This window comes from Mus musculus, chromosome 3 (genome assembly GCF_000001635.26).
Source record: "Mus musculus strain C57BL/6J chromosome 3, GRCm38.p6 C57BL/6J".
Taxonomy (NCBI): Eukaryota; Metazoa; Chordata; class Mammalia; order Rodentia; family Muridae; genus Mus; species Mus musculus.
In genome coordinates, this window is record NC_000069.6 from 147,145,285 (window position 1) to 147,160,963 (window position 15,679).

At 41.4% G+C, this 15,679-nt stretch overlaps 1 long non-coding RNA gene across 1 annotated transcript in view; it reads left to right on the plus strand.

Annotated features, from left to right (window-relative positions):
* Gm29771 overlaps nucleotides 1–14,096 on the plus strand; it is a 63,286-nt gene extending 49,190 nt beyond the window's left edge. Inside the window, exons 4-6 of the long non-coding RNA XR_001784028.2 lie at nucleotides 9,503–9,607; nucleotides 12,200–12,652; nucleotides 13,878–14,096. This is a non-coding gene — a long non-coding RNA (predicted gene, 29771). The remainder of the gene's footprint in view (nucleotides 1–9,502; nucleotides 9,608–12,199; nucleotides 12,653–13,877) is intronic.
* The last annotated feature ends 1,583 nt before the right edge of the window (nucleotides 14,097–15,679 follow it).

Here is a 15,679-nt window from a genome sequence, read left to right on the forward strand (position 1 = left end):
GGGCTTGTACCACTGCAGGCCATCTCTCTAGCTCAACTCCAGAATTAACTTGAAGAAGTATTTCACAGCTAAGCTTGTCATCCTTGTAGTTGCTCTAGAACTAGAAGAACATGGATTAACTTCATTCTGAGGCTTAATTTTTTTTCCCCATGACATGCTTGCTTAATGTAGCTCATGATCACAACCTGTATCTGTAGCTCCATCCTACTATGTTCTAAAAAACCCTGAATTAATCTGATTGCTAAGCATACTGGACCTTGGCATAACTGTATCCTTCTGAGTGATTGCCTCCAGCCCTTAATGATATTCTGTGTCAAGCAGATGTTTATGCTGTTACCAGACATTAGTTCATGTCTCCCTGTCATGAAGACTTCCTGAGTCTCTAAGGCTTTGACTCAGTATAATGCCAGATACTTTCTTTAGTTTGCTCACACAGTCACTGCTACAACATGTTTTGTTAATCAACTACTATAGAAGGTAGATGGTATGTCTTGCCCATTGTTTAATTCTTTAACCTGTAGGCCCTGGGAGTACAGGGGCAAGGAAAAGAGATGTGGTTTGTAGGAGCAATGACTAAAAACACTAGAGATTTTTAAATAGAACATTATGTTAAGACAAGGAATACCATACATGGGAACATAGTAGCCAAGAGTGGGATTTGGGATTGAGAAGGCTTCATTGAGGGCAAATAGTTGAGCTAAGAGCCTCAAAGGTTCATGGAACCAGTAACAGTATATGTACTTGTATATCCCAACACACAAAGCAAAGTAGTCACACAACTAAAGCTCATAGGATAAATGGCTGACTGAGTGAGCTAGTGTCTGCCAAAGCTAATTTGAGAACCATATTAGAATAATTTTTGAGAACTCATCACAACAGCTTTAGGGTTTTATAATATTGGAATTAAAATATAATGAGTGCACACATAACACATGATCTTGAAAATCTTTTTAAGTATACTCCCAACCTGCCAACTAAAGGAATTTGCAGGGTTCTAGGTGAGTTGAAAGAACCTCGGGCCATGAAATTCCTTTGGAGCTCACAGTGTACTTCTTCGTTGTTGATGATCAAAGTCCCCTGGTGTCAGGCTCTCTGTGAAGTATTTTTTAGAGAACTGTTTAACTCTGGGTTCCCATTTCAAAAAGTTCTGAGCATCCAGTAATGTGGTATGGGGGAGGAGGAGGGAGGAGGGAGGAGGAGGACTCAACTCCTTTCTTCAGCACAGAATGAATCTGGAGAGCCCTTTTAAGGGCAGAGCTAACTCTGAAATGGGTTAAGGCCTTTATTGCAATGTTTTAGGCAATCATTCTGTCTGACTCTCCCTTCTCTTCTACCATGGTGGATCTCCAACAGAATTCTCTCATAAGCTTCTAGCATCTTACAACCTTTTAAAGAGTTGGCTTTACAAAGAATCTAACTTGAAGGAGGGTCTTAGGAAGTTCAATGACTAGCATCTCTTCCTGTATGAGTTCTCAGCATATCTTAAAATAAGAAAAAGGGATTTGAACACTAGGATTTGATTCATGCGTCTGTCTCCCAGCCGTTTCTGTAATGGAAGCCTGGTTCCAGTGTGAAGTTAAGGAATGACACACTATTTAGAAATGGAGCTCTCTTGCAGAGGACCTTAGTACATTTCCCAGCACTCATGTAGGGAAGCTCACAACCTCCAGTGATTCTAGATCCAGTGCATCCCATGAGTCTTACTTAGAGTTTTACAGCTGTGAACAGACATCATGACCAAGGAAACTCTTATAAGGACAAATTTCAATTGGTGTTGACTTACAATTTCAGAGGTCCAGTCCATTATCATCAAGGCAGGAGTGTGGCAGCATCCAGGCAGGCAGAGTGTAGGCAGAGCTGCAAGTTCTGCATCTTCATCTGAAGGCTGCTAACAGAATACTGGCTTCCAGGCAGCTAGGATGAAGGTTTTATAGCCCACAACCACAGTGAGACAGACACCTATTCTAACAAGGCCACACCTACTCCAATAGCGTCATTCCCTGGGCTGAGCTTATACAAACCATTATTCCATGTCTCCTTCCAGCCACTGTGGGTACCTGTAATCATGTGCACACACCCCATGCATATGCACATGCGTGCACATGCTCCTCCCCTACATGCACAGACATGCAGATAATTAAAAATAAAAATCAAAGTTCTAAAAACTAGGTGGAGCATAACAGGAGGTCATTGGCTGTGTTTCCATTGGAGGGTTGCTTCACTCTTGAGAGACCCCCATTAACTCCTGCCAGAGTGGATTGCTTTAAAAGGCTAAGATGCTCCCTCCCCATTCAGTCTGGATCCTGGAGTTTGGTCGAGTTGGAGATCTTTTAATCTCCTGCAGTCACCAGGCCACTTGCCAGAATGCGTCACAGCCAAGGGATAGGCGACAAGACGTGTTCAGTTCCTAGACTCCATGAGAGAATGTCAGGGTGAGAGTAAGATTCAGACAGAGGTGGAGGCAGGGGATTCAAGATGGCTTCTTACACACACACACACACACACACACACACACACACACACACACACACACAAACACACACACACAAACACACACACACATACACACACACACACACACAAACACACACACACAAACACAAACACACACACACACAAACACACACATACACACACACACAAACACAAACACACACATACACACACAAACACACACACACAAACACACACACACATACACACACACACAAACACACACACACACATACACACAAACACACACATACACACACACACAAACACAAACACACACATACACACACAAACACACACACACAAACACACACACACAAACACACACACACATACACACACAAACACACACACACAAACACACACAAACACACACACACACACACACAAACACACACACAAACACACACACACAGAGAGACAGAGAGAGACAGAGAGAGAGAGACAGAGAGACAGAGCTTCACTGACGAGTTCCAATTGCAAACAGCAGCCTCTATCTCTCCAGCCACAGTGTAGCACAAAACTGTGCCTTTGCTTGAAGGAGCTCTGGTCTGGGAGTCTGTCTCTGTGGGGTAGCTGATGTGCATTCTCCATTTGCCTTGTTGTAGATATATTAGAAAGGCTTGGTAGAATTACCAGTGGTCCTCTTAGGAATAAAAAGGAGAAAAACAGAGAGAATTTTTAGTGCCCCTGTCTAAGGTTTCAGGAAGAATTCCTTTGATATCTGCTCTGTGCTGGACTGTGCAGACATGTCCATGGAAACTGTTTCAGGGGAAAACTGACACACACATACATGTTGATCAGACTGGATAACTCTTGCTTTGTGCATTTGCTAATTTATACATATGCAGAAATATGAAGAAAGCAAAGCTAGGAAGAGACACTTCTTTCCATAAAATTTATTATACACAAATATTGTATCAAAGGCGAGTTTAAGAGGACATCAATATGCTCTGTTGACATTTCATCACTGCAGCAGGTTTTGTGTTAGCACCGTGAGTATCCCATGAATGTCAGTGGTAGTTTTGAGGGGTCTGGGAACTAAACTCTGGACGTTCTGAATACTAGGTATCCCAGCCCCCACTCGTTGTTTGCTAAAGCTTTACTACAGAGCAATTGTGATAAAAACTGCATGGTACTGGTATAGTGACAGACAAGTAGACCAATGGAATAGAATTGAAGACCCAGAGATGAACCCACACACCTATGGTCACTTGATCTTTGACAAGGGAGCTAAAACCATCCAATGGAAAAAAGACAGCATTTTCAACAAATGGTGCTGGCACAACTGGTGGTTATCATGTAGAAAAATGCGAATTGATCCAGTCCTATCTCCTTATACTAAGGTCAAATCTAAGTGGATCAAGGAACGCCACATAAAACCAGAGACACTGAAACTTATAGAGGAGAAAGTAGGGAAAAGCCTCGAAGATATGGGTACAGGGGAAATTTTCCTGAATAGAACAGCAATGGCTTGTGCTGTAAGATCGAGAATTGACAAATGGGACCTCATGAAATTGCAAAACTTCTGTAAGGCAAAAGACACCATCAGTCAATAAGACAAAAAGGCCACCAACAGATTGGGAAAGGATCTTTACCTATCCTAAATCAGATAAGGGACTAATATCCAAATATATAAAGAACTCAAGAAGGTGGACTCCAGAAAATCAAATAACCCCATTAAAAAATGGGGCTCAGAGCTAAACAAAGAATTCTCACCTGAGGAATACCGAATGGCTGAGAAACACCTGAAAAAATGTTCAGCATCCTTAATCATCAGGGAAATGCAAATCAAAACAACCCTGAGATTCCATCTCACACCAGTCAGAATGGCTAAGAACAAAAATTCAGGTGACAGCAGATGCTGGCCAGGATGTGGAGAAAGAGGAACACTCCTCCATTGTTGGTGGGATTGCAGGCTTGTACAACCACTCTGGAAATCAGTCTGGCGGTTCCTCAGAAAATTGGACATAGTACTACTGGAGGATCTCGCAATACCTCTCCTGGGCATATATCCAGAAGATGTTCCAACTAGTAAGAAAGACACATGCTCCACTATGTTCATAGCAGCCTTATTTATAATAGCCAGAAGCTGGAAACAACCCAGATGCCCCTCAACAGAGGAATGGATACAAAAAATGTGGTCCATTTATACAATGGAGTACTACTCAGCTATTAAAAAGAATGAACTTATGAAATTCCTAGGCAAATGGTTGGACCTGGAGGGCACCATCCTGAGTGAGGTAACCCAATCACAAAAGAACTCAAATGATATGTACTCACTGATAAGTGGATATTAGCCCAGAAACTTAGAATACCCAAGATATAAGTTACAATTTGCAAAACACATGAAACTGAAGAAGAACGAAGACCAAAGTGTGGACACTTTGCCCCTTCTTAGAATTGGGAACAAAACACCTATGGAAGGAGTTACAGAGACAAAGTTAGGAGCTGAGACAAAAGGATGGACCATCTAGAGACTGCCATATCCAGGTATCCATCCCATAATCAGCCTCCAAACGCTGACACCATTGCATACACTAGCAAGATTTTGCTGAAAGGACCCTGATATAGCTGTCTCTTGTGAGACTATGCCGGGGCCTCCATCTATATCAAGTTCTCAGATTTTTCTTCTTTCACTAGCATAGTATCTGTAGGTACCTACTACAGCATGGGATTTTCTGCCACAAAATGACCAAGAAGTTCATTGACCCGAAGTTCAAGAAGATTAGAAGGCACATTCCTTGTTTATTCCTTCCTTAGCTCAGAAACATAGAATACCCAAGATATAAGTTACAATTTGCAAAACACATGAAACTCAAGAAGAATGAAGACCAAAGTGTGGACACTTTGCCCCTTCTTAGAATTGGGAACAAAACACCCATGGAAGGAGTTACAGAGACAAAGTTTGGAGCTGAGACAAAAGGATGGACCATCTAGAGACTGCCATATCCAGGGATCCATCCCATAATCAGCCTCCAAACGCTGACACCATTGCATACACTAGCAAGATTTTGCTGAAAGGACCCTGATATAGCTGTCTCTTGTGAGACTATGCCGGGGCCTAGCAAACACAGAAGTGGATGTTCACAGTCAGCTATTGGATGGATCACAGGGCCCCCAATGGAGGAGCTAGAGAAAGTACCCAAGGAGCTAAAGGGATCTGCAACCCTATAGGTGGAACAACATTATGCACTAACCAGTACCCCGGAGCTCTTGACTCTAGCTGCATATGTATCAAAAGATGGCCTAATCGGCCATCACTGGAAAGAGAGGCCCATTGGACATGCAACCTTTATATGCCCCAGTACAGGGGAACGCCAGGGCCAAAAAGTGGGAGTGGGTGGGTAGGGGACTGGGGGGAAGGGTATGGGGAACTTTTGGGATAGCATTGGAAATGTAATTGAGGAAAATACCTAATAAAATATATTAAAAAAAGAAAAAATCTAGAAAAATATTCATATATTATATATTCATATAATTTATCATGTTTACCATATAAATGGCCACCTAATCGATAATAAGAGGCCACTTCAGATAAATGTGTGCTTGGGATAGCTTTTTCAGTAATGGGCATAATATGATATAAATATGAAAAAAATCTTTTGAGATAGGTAGACCTACATATAAACTATGTCTATAAGAGAACACAAGTGTACTTTCCAACTTGGGGAAGTTGATGATTTCTTTAAAAAGGAAACAAAACAAACTAATGAGAAACATGAAGATGGACAAATTATGTAGTACTTCAGTGAAAATTTACAAACCAAAACATTAAGATAATAAAACAAATAGCCACAAGAATAAGCTGACAATGCATATGCAGTGTATGACTATAATATACTATAAACTCAAAAAATGGTTACAAACGGGTATATAAGCCAAAAAGGTAATTAGCAAAAGCAAACAACAACAACCACAAAAAAACTTGAATATGCACACCCGGGAAGAGAAGAGCAGGAAGACCAACAAGGTGATGTGTGGCAAAATCGTCTGCAAAGTGGAAATCGCAACCACACTGACTACACCCACATACAAGCTACAATTGCTACACTAAACAAACCAAGCATTGACAAGGATACAGTGGGACTAGAAGAAGTGTGTTTCTCATGGGAACAGTAGTTGGCACAATTACTTAGAAAAAGTGGCAATAAATAGTGAAGTTAAATTTGCTATCTTCTGGAGGCTGGAAAGATGGCTCAGTGGCATCTTGCCACTCTTACACAGGACCAGGTTCAGTTCCCACCACCCTCAGGGTGACTGACAACCATGTGTAACTCCAGTTCTAGGGAATCTGATGTCCTCTACTGGCATTCACATGATACACACACACACACACACACACACACACACACACACACACACTCTCTCACACACACTCACACACACACTCACACACACACTCACACACACACACTCACACACACACTCACACACTCACACTCACTCACACACACCCTCACACACACTCACACACTCACACACTCATACACACACACTCACACACACACTCACACACTCACACACTCACACACACTCTCACACACACTCACACACACACACACACTCACACTCTCACACACACACACTCTCACACACACTCACACACACACTCACACACACACTCACACACACACACACTCACACACTCACACTCATTCACACACACCCTCACACACACTCACACACTCACACACTCATACTCACACACACACACTCACACACACACTCACACACTCACACACTCATACTCACACACACACACTCACACATACCCACACACTCACACACACAGGCAAAGCACCCATATACATCAAATAAAAAGAAATAAATCTTTAAAATTTGACTACTATATTATTATTCAACAATTGTGTTGCAAGTTAAATATTAAAAATCAGTTACTATTTATATTCATTCATATACACACATAAATGCACACACACACACACACACACACAAACATGAGAGAGAGAGAAAGAGAGAGGGAGAAAACAAATCTTAGAAAAGATATAGAAAAGGAAGCTTTCACATACTATTGATAGGAACTGAAGTAAAAATCAATATGGAGACCCTCAAAAGGTTAAAATGGAGCTATGTATTAACTGCACCACTCCTGGGCCTATATCTGAAGTCTAAGTTGGTCTGCAGTAGAAATCTGCACATCGTTGTCCTGTGATACTATTCCTTAAAGCCAAGTTATAGAATCAGCCTACATAGCCATTAGCAGTTGAAAGGATAAAGAAAGTAGTACATACAACATACACAAAAGGAAAGTATGTTATATACATATACACACACATAAGGACAATATATATTATATAATATAAATCAATTGTGTTTATTTCACATAGTACACATGTCCAAATATACACACACACAATTTGAGTTTTATTTAGTCAAAAAGAGTGAAATTATGTCCTTTTAGAAAAATGGATGAGACTGGATTGTTGTGTTAAGTGAAATAAGCCAGACTTAGAAAAATATCCTGTTTTCTCTAGCTTTCACAGTGTATATTTAAAGTGTATGTGCATGTGTTTGTGTGTGTGTTGTGTGTGACATAAGAACATATGAAAGGGATTTTTGGAAAATACTGAAGGGATAAGAGAGAGTGTAATGTTGGCTAATTAATGTGTTAAAAGTTTATTATGTACATATGACAATCTCATAACAATTTCTATTGCATTGTAATTAATATATGCTAATAACAATGTAACTGCAAAACAAAACACCACTCAAGTTCTTTAACAATTGTGTGGACAAACTACAGCTCACACATTTGTTTACCACAATGCAGAAATGAAAATAGGAACTGTTGCTATCTGTGAAACCGTGAGTGAGCGGCCCAGATGAAAGGCAGGCTGAAAGCAATCCAGATGTGAGAGAGCAGTTACTGATGGCATTAAATGCAGTTCAGGGAGAGGGCAAACTAACTTATGGGGACAGAAATAAAAACACCCATCATCTCTGCAGGAGAATATTGAATCTGAAAGGGCATTCGGGAGGTTTTGTTCTACATCTTGATCTTGATAGTGTTCACATGGTATATACATAAGCATCTACTGACCTGTTGCTAAGATATCTGCATATATTGTGTGTATATTATATATAATATACTCCTGTATTACATATATTATACACACATACACACATATTATCTAAATAGCAAGCAAAGGTATCTGGAATTAAATCACATATTACAAATTACAAATTCTCACTAATATACAAATTCCAGACCAACTCTAGCTTTTGTATTCTAACTCTCGTGTAGATACCCCCATTCCAGTCTATGGCAGCTTCCTGAGAGTTCCAAAATGTGGCATGCAATTCAAAGCCAGCCAGTCTGTGGCTGGGCCAAGAACTTTACTGTGCCTGTAATGAAAAAATAATGTATACCAGATCACTCACTCTGGCAGGACTCCCAGCACGTCCACAGGATGGAGTGTTACACCATACATAATTTTATATAATGTCCTACCTGTCTTTAAATACCTTTGGCCTTGTCTTGCTCTGTCATTAGAATTGTGTGTTTCTCTGCCCTCACTCCAATCACTGCTTTATCCAACCAGAGGCCTGGGTTCACATGTTCAACCTATGGCTTTACTGGTAAATTATTCAATGGGCTCTGCACACGTTCTTCCTGTCTCCATCCACAGTATTCATGCTGTGCTCTCCTCTCTGAACATTGCTTAACCATCTGTTAACCCAGTCTTCTGCCCAGGGGAGGTAGTAGGGAGGGATGATTTGAAGGTTCTGCAGAAGTGCTTTACAGTTGGGGATAGTCCATTAATTGTTGATTTTGTTTGTATTCAGCATTCTGCTTCTATCTGCGATTTTAATTGATGCAAGCATGCCCAGGGGCTAATGTTGAGCCCAGCTGCATAAAACAAACAAACAAACAAACAAACAAACAAACAAAATAAGTAAAGGATGTCTCCCCTGGAATAAATAGATAACACGGCTTTCTCAATCTTGAGTTTATTTCAATAGTGCTCCTGTGTGTGCCTTGCAGTGTGAAAATGAGGGGTGTTCCCGAAGTTACAGAAACGCGTAATAAGCATCTACAGCTGAAGATGCAACCACCTCACTGCTTATATCCCTTGCTCAATTCTTCTTGGTATGTATTACAAATGGACTGGCAAGGTCTCATGGCTTTCACTCCTATTTTCAGCATGGTGGGTGGCTTCTCCTGTCTCTGCTTGTTGCTTTGGAAGACCGTTGCTTTTAGCCTTTCTTTAAGATCAACCATGCAAAGCCAAACCAAGCCAAAATAAAATAAAATAATCCAATGGAAGGAAAATGAAAATGGAATGAACGTCTGTGGGGTTGTGGGGACATTTCCAAATTGTCCTTCTGTAGGAGAAGGGCTGGCACTGCTGCAATGATATGCAGCCTACTGCCTGAGTGCAGACCAGAGAGGGGAGAGGTGGGCAGTTCAGGGCTGCAGGGTTCTGAACGAAGACTGGGGGTGTGTTTCTAGATTCCTTGCTGTCCTGTGAGAATGAGGTGTCCAGGTGACAGTTGCTTCATGAACTCATGGACCAGAATGAGAAGTCTGGCCAAGAGGAGATCAAGCTGGAACTGGTTGTAGCTAGGCATCCGTCAACCCTCTGAACTGGAGGGAAGAGTAGAGGATGATTATAGGGTCTTGCAATTTGGATTGTTTTCTCCTGCAAGGGCCATGGCTTCTGCAAACATCCAGAAGTAGTTATCATAAAAGCCCCAAGTTAGTGGATTGTCTGGAGGTTGGTATGAGATTTTATGGGTTTTTGCTCTCTTGGAATGGGCCACATGTGTGTCACAAATACTGGGAATAGATTAAAGGTTTCGAGGAAGGTCCTGACTAAGCTGACTGTCTTATGTCAGAAAGGCAATTTAGCATAATATAAAGAAGTTGAGCTTTGAAGTCTGGAAGACATGAGTTTGAAACCTGGCCCTGCCACTTACTGATTGTGTGACCTTGGGTCTTCTACCTCCATTAACTTATCTGATTGAACACAAACAGTCCTGCTCATTTCTTAGGGTTAAATGAGATTCTATCTATGCCTGGCACATAGTTAAGGGTCAAATAATGTTCATTACTCTCCAACCCCTGAGTTCCATAATCTAACCCACCTTCTATGGAGCAAACTTGCGAATATTTATATAACCTTATTCAGCCACTGTGCGGTTGGTTCTTTGTGTATTGCATTTTCTCTGGCTGGATGTGATTCCCCAGGCCAACCCGTGGCTGCCTCTGCAGAACCTAATTCCATCACCTAATGTGTTTACTATAACACCCAGCTTTGCTTCAACCTCAAATTTGATCAGTATGTTGTCCATTTCCTCGTCTTAATTGCTAATAAATATATTGCAGGTGTTTCATTAGACAAGCTTTCAGAGTCCTTTGGAGTTTAAGCATATATATATATATATACCACAACACTCAAATGTTCAAAGAATATGTAGGGTTTTTTGTTTTTTGTTTTGTTTTTGGTTTTTTTTTTTTTTGCCTTTTATTTCATTTGCAAGAAGAGATCTAATCTTCCTCGTGAGGTGCCCACCCTAATGTGTTGCAGGTAAAAATAACTTTATTTTACGTGTTCATATGTATCTGTGAGGCATGTGGCACCAGAGGGAAATGTTAGATTTCTTTCCTTGGACCCATGCCTCTTTTTTGAGATAGAGTCTCTCACCAGCCTGGTGCTCCCTAATACTACAGCGAGCCTCAGAAATCCATCTCTCTAACTTAGCAGTATTGGAACACACACCAACACGCCTGGCTTTTTATGTGGGCTGTGTGGGGAATCAATCTTAGGTCCCTATGTTTGCACAGCAAGCCATTTACTGACTGGACTACCTTGCCTTGCCCCCAAATAACTTCATTTTAAACTTTCCAATATTTCGTATTTTCAAAAGCTTTTATCGCTTGACAGAGTTAGGTTAGAAACTTGGGGGTAGAAGCTGCTAATCTTAGGCTAAAATTTGGACATCTTTATTGCATTTTAGTCGTTGGTTGGAACAACTCTGGTCCCACCCTCTGCTACTGTCCAGGCTGAAGGTTTTGGTACAAGTAAGTCAGCTCTGTTCTCTAGTATGACTAAGAACATTGGAGAACTCAGCTATATCCTTTGTGGTCATGGGCTCACACTTACCATCTGGGCCTTGTAGATCCTCCAAGGACCGGCTCTGATGTCCAGGGGCTCTGCTTTGGAGGTCTAGGCTGTAGCCTTTGGGGACAGAGCCCTTGTGGACCTCTCAGAATTTCACTCTAGGAAGAAGATGCTGAACTGCACAGACTTGGAGTCAGTTGTGCAGCTGTGATAAACCAACCATTCCATCTACCAGCTGAGTGACCTCTGCGGAGCTACTTAACATAATGCTGGTCTCCCTTGGCTCATCTGTGCCCCAGTTGTCCAGATGGTTGGCTGTGACAGCCCTTGAGGAGGGGCAAAGCTCCATTTCTAGGAATCTTCAGCCTTGCATTCTTCTGTTACCCTGTCACCCCCTTCCAGATGGGAGCCTGCGGTCACATTTTCCCCATGACCACTTTTCATACTGTCTCCTAATCTTTTTCTTCTACAGTAACCAGATGGGACAAGCTTCCTTCTTCTATCTTTCTGGAAAGCACCCCCACCCCCTTAAAACTGTTATCTAGCGCCTCATGTCTGAGACTGTTTGTTTGTTAATGGAAACTTAATAACATTATAATTCTTTTATCTACCCACAGAAATTTGATTCTCCAGTCTATTTCCAGCCTGTCAACTCAAAACAGGACTCAGCTTTGAAACGATGCAGAATGATGATCTTCAAGTGGATAAGTAGCTTTGACTCAGTGAGGGGAATTTATGAGACAACTGGACATACTTTACTTAAGCATGTATTATTAATAAACTTGGTTCTCTGACGATTTCATACAAGTACAGAACATGTTTTGTCCCTCTAATCCCCATCACTCCCTTATTCATGGTAACTTTTCTCTCACAGTCATGACTTTGTGTTTTGTTTTGTTTCCCACAGATTTTAACCTAGTGCTTCCTCTATGAACACAGGCCTGGAACTAACAATCAGATCCAGGAGGACTCGCCAGTGAACATCCTGGTGTTCTATGGCACTTAGCACTAAATGCTATTCCTCTCGCACTCCTACAGTCTGTTAGTCACCAACAGTGCAGTCGTAAGTGGTAAGGCCCCGTGGGTTCCTTGAGCATCTATCTCTAGGTGACTATTGGGTAGACCTGACTTGTGTAGATCTAATGTTCCCAGGGGCTTAGCCTCTGATTGTGAGGCTATGATTGCTCCTGGGTGTGCCATGCTAAAGACATGGTATTTTGCATCCCTTTCCCTTATGTTTTGGACTCATGGTCTTTCAGATTCCTCTTTTTTAAGTATTGTTAGAGCTATTCCTATAATACCAACAGTATGGTGCCATTTTATATATTGACAGTATGCAAGTGAAAGTGAGCCCGTCTAGGGGAGTAGAGTTGGTGCCTTGGAAGGAATGTGCTCAAAGCACATTATATACTTGTATGAAAAAGGCCTTATGTAATCCTGGTGTACTGATGACTTTCTCTTAGCTGTAATAAAATACCTTGACCAAAGCAACTTAAGGGGAGAAGGACTGACTTTGGTTAATATTACCAGGAATGTGGTCCATCAAGGCAAGGAAGACATGGCAACAGCTCGGGAAAGCACGCTGGAAGGGGCAGGTATTGCTGGCTGCATTGCATCTGCATCTAGAAATCAAGGCAGCAGTGGGGGACAGGGCAGTAAATGGGGCCAGGCTATAAAACCTTAAGGTCTGTCCCAACTGACCCACTTCCCCCAGCAAACCACCACTTCCTAAATGTTCCACAAACTTCCCTATCAGTGTGACTAGCTGAAGTAGTCAACCATTCAAACACCTGAGCCCATGGGACACTTAACTTCCAGACTGTAACATGTGTATAATATAGCGTGTATATAATAAAGTAGAAAAAAGTCCTTCAGAGGTCTTATTTCTACTCACTGAGGTAAGAAATGTAGCCTAGAGCAACTGCCAAGGAAAGGTTTGAGTTTTATAATTATGAAACATGGGAGAGTCAGGATTCATTTCGTACTATTGCGATAAGAAATAAGAATGTCAAAGACAGCATTAAGTGTTCATTTGGTATCCGAGGCTACAGAAGGAAATATACAGATATACAGATATTTCACCATGCGTTGCAGAGAGTTTAGGAGCTAGTTGGATGAAGTGGTAAAACAGACATGTCCTCTAATCATCTGCTACATCTTGTGGGTATCAGTATCTTCCTTTATAGAATGAAGACATGGATGGCTCAGAGAAGCCTAGCAGATTAAGTGCACAGACTCAGCCAGCAGTAAACCTAGGACTCTGACCTTGATACCCATCTTCTTTTTATGTGACAGAACTGACACCTTCACTAGTCAAGCAAGTGACAGAAACTCCAGGGACTTCTACTGTGGAATCCAGTGAAGGGTTTAAAAACAACAACAACAACAACAACAAAAAAGCATTGAAATTCCATATAACAATAAGTTGGTGTGCTAATATGTGCATCTCTGGGAAGAGGATCCATAGTGTTCATTAGATTCTCATCAAAACACTATCTACAAAAAAAATTGGTACTTTGGGTAAGTCCTTGAGTGCCGTGGGTACGTTCATCTTAGCATGACTGTGGCTGTTCACATTCATTTTTTTTGTCCTCTGGAGGGAAAATTCTAAGCAGGCCAGGGTTGTTAGTCATTGAGGAAAGAAGATTAGAGATGGACAGAATGGTGCTCAAATGAAATTTAGTATTTTATATAGTTAGCATTACATTGTCAAAAGCATAGGGCTACCTTCTGCTCCTGCACACTACATGCTTGAACATTGTCCCAAATGCAGTAGCTTGGTCTCTCCACACAGAAAGTGCACATGTAGGGGGCGTGTTCTGGTTTATCAATGGTTAAAAAGACAGTGGTGTGATTTGCTTCATGTCTTATTCAGATAGCCTCTGGCCCTCATCCTAGATGGAATAGACTCACTGGTAGAGAGACAGAGGCCATGTGTGGGGCAAACATCCTAGGTACAGTTGGGCACCTGTCTCCCTTTTGATGCCAGGAGCCTCCACTGTATCTGAAGGTAATTGGCTGTACTCAGCTAAGCGTGATTCTGTCTGTAGACGGGGTAAGGGTGCAGGCATAATCAGGGAAGTAGGGGTGACAATAACAGCTACTCAGGCGTGGGGAGGCCATGCCTGTAAACTTTCAGCTAGAAACAAAAGAGCAGACCGAGAGTCATCTCGAGGCCTCTCACTGTGATCTGTGTATTATCAGTGCCGTCCATATTCCTATGCCGTCCTGCTCTGACACACTTGCATGTAACTCTTAGACCTGAGTGACTGTCTTGTGAGATTGTCTCTCTAATTTTCTAATCCAAAATATCCTTTTTTTTCTTCTGAGCAGGATATCTTCGCTCAAATGAGTAACTTTTAAAAGCAATATTAATGTAGTTTTGGCTAAGTACCTCTAAATACAGAAAGCAACAACACTACCTCCAGTTCTTTTATTCTGGGAAATACAATTTAAGCAAGCCCGTGTTTAGCGTAGGATAAGATGGAGAAACAATTAGAGATGTCACATATTTGCATTTTTGATAACATTTGCAATGTAAATTGCAGAATAATGGGGGACTCGGGGAGAAGCATTTGTTCTCTTCAGTGCTCCCTGTACCTTCCACAGAGGACACCGGTCTGATGAAACATCCAAAACTGAATAGATAATAGAGGTGAGGATGTTATTTTAATTTTAGATTAATGCATTCCTACTTTATTGGATGAGGTAGGAAATCATAGAATAAATGTCACCCAAGTGACAGGTGCTAAGTGACTTTCGCATATGTGCACATATTTGTCTCCGATTGTGTTAGTTGTCCTAGGGAGGAAGAGTGTCTTCAGAGGGATATTCACGGTCTGGGTGTTCGTGTCTGTTTTCTGTCTTTGAATAAACGTCTCTGGCGTCTAGACAGCAGAAGAGCAGCCTTTGGGGAGGTCTGGGTAAAATCTTTCTACGATATCTAAGGCCATGGCACTTCTTGTGTATATATATATTTGTTTTTTGTGGATATATCAGTGATTGTTTACTGGGAGTAAGGATTTAAAATCATAATCTCTTCTAATTAGAAAGGCCTTTACAGGTCATTGATTGTCACCTCCTAAAGTCATAATCTC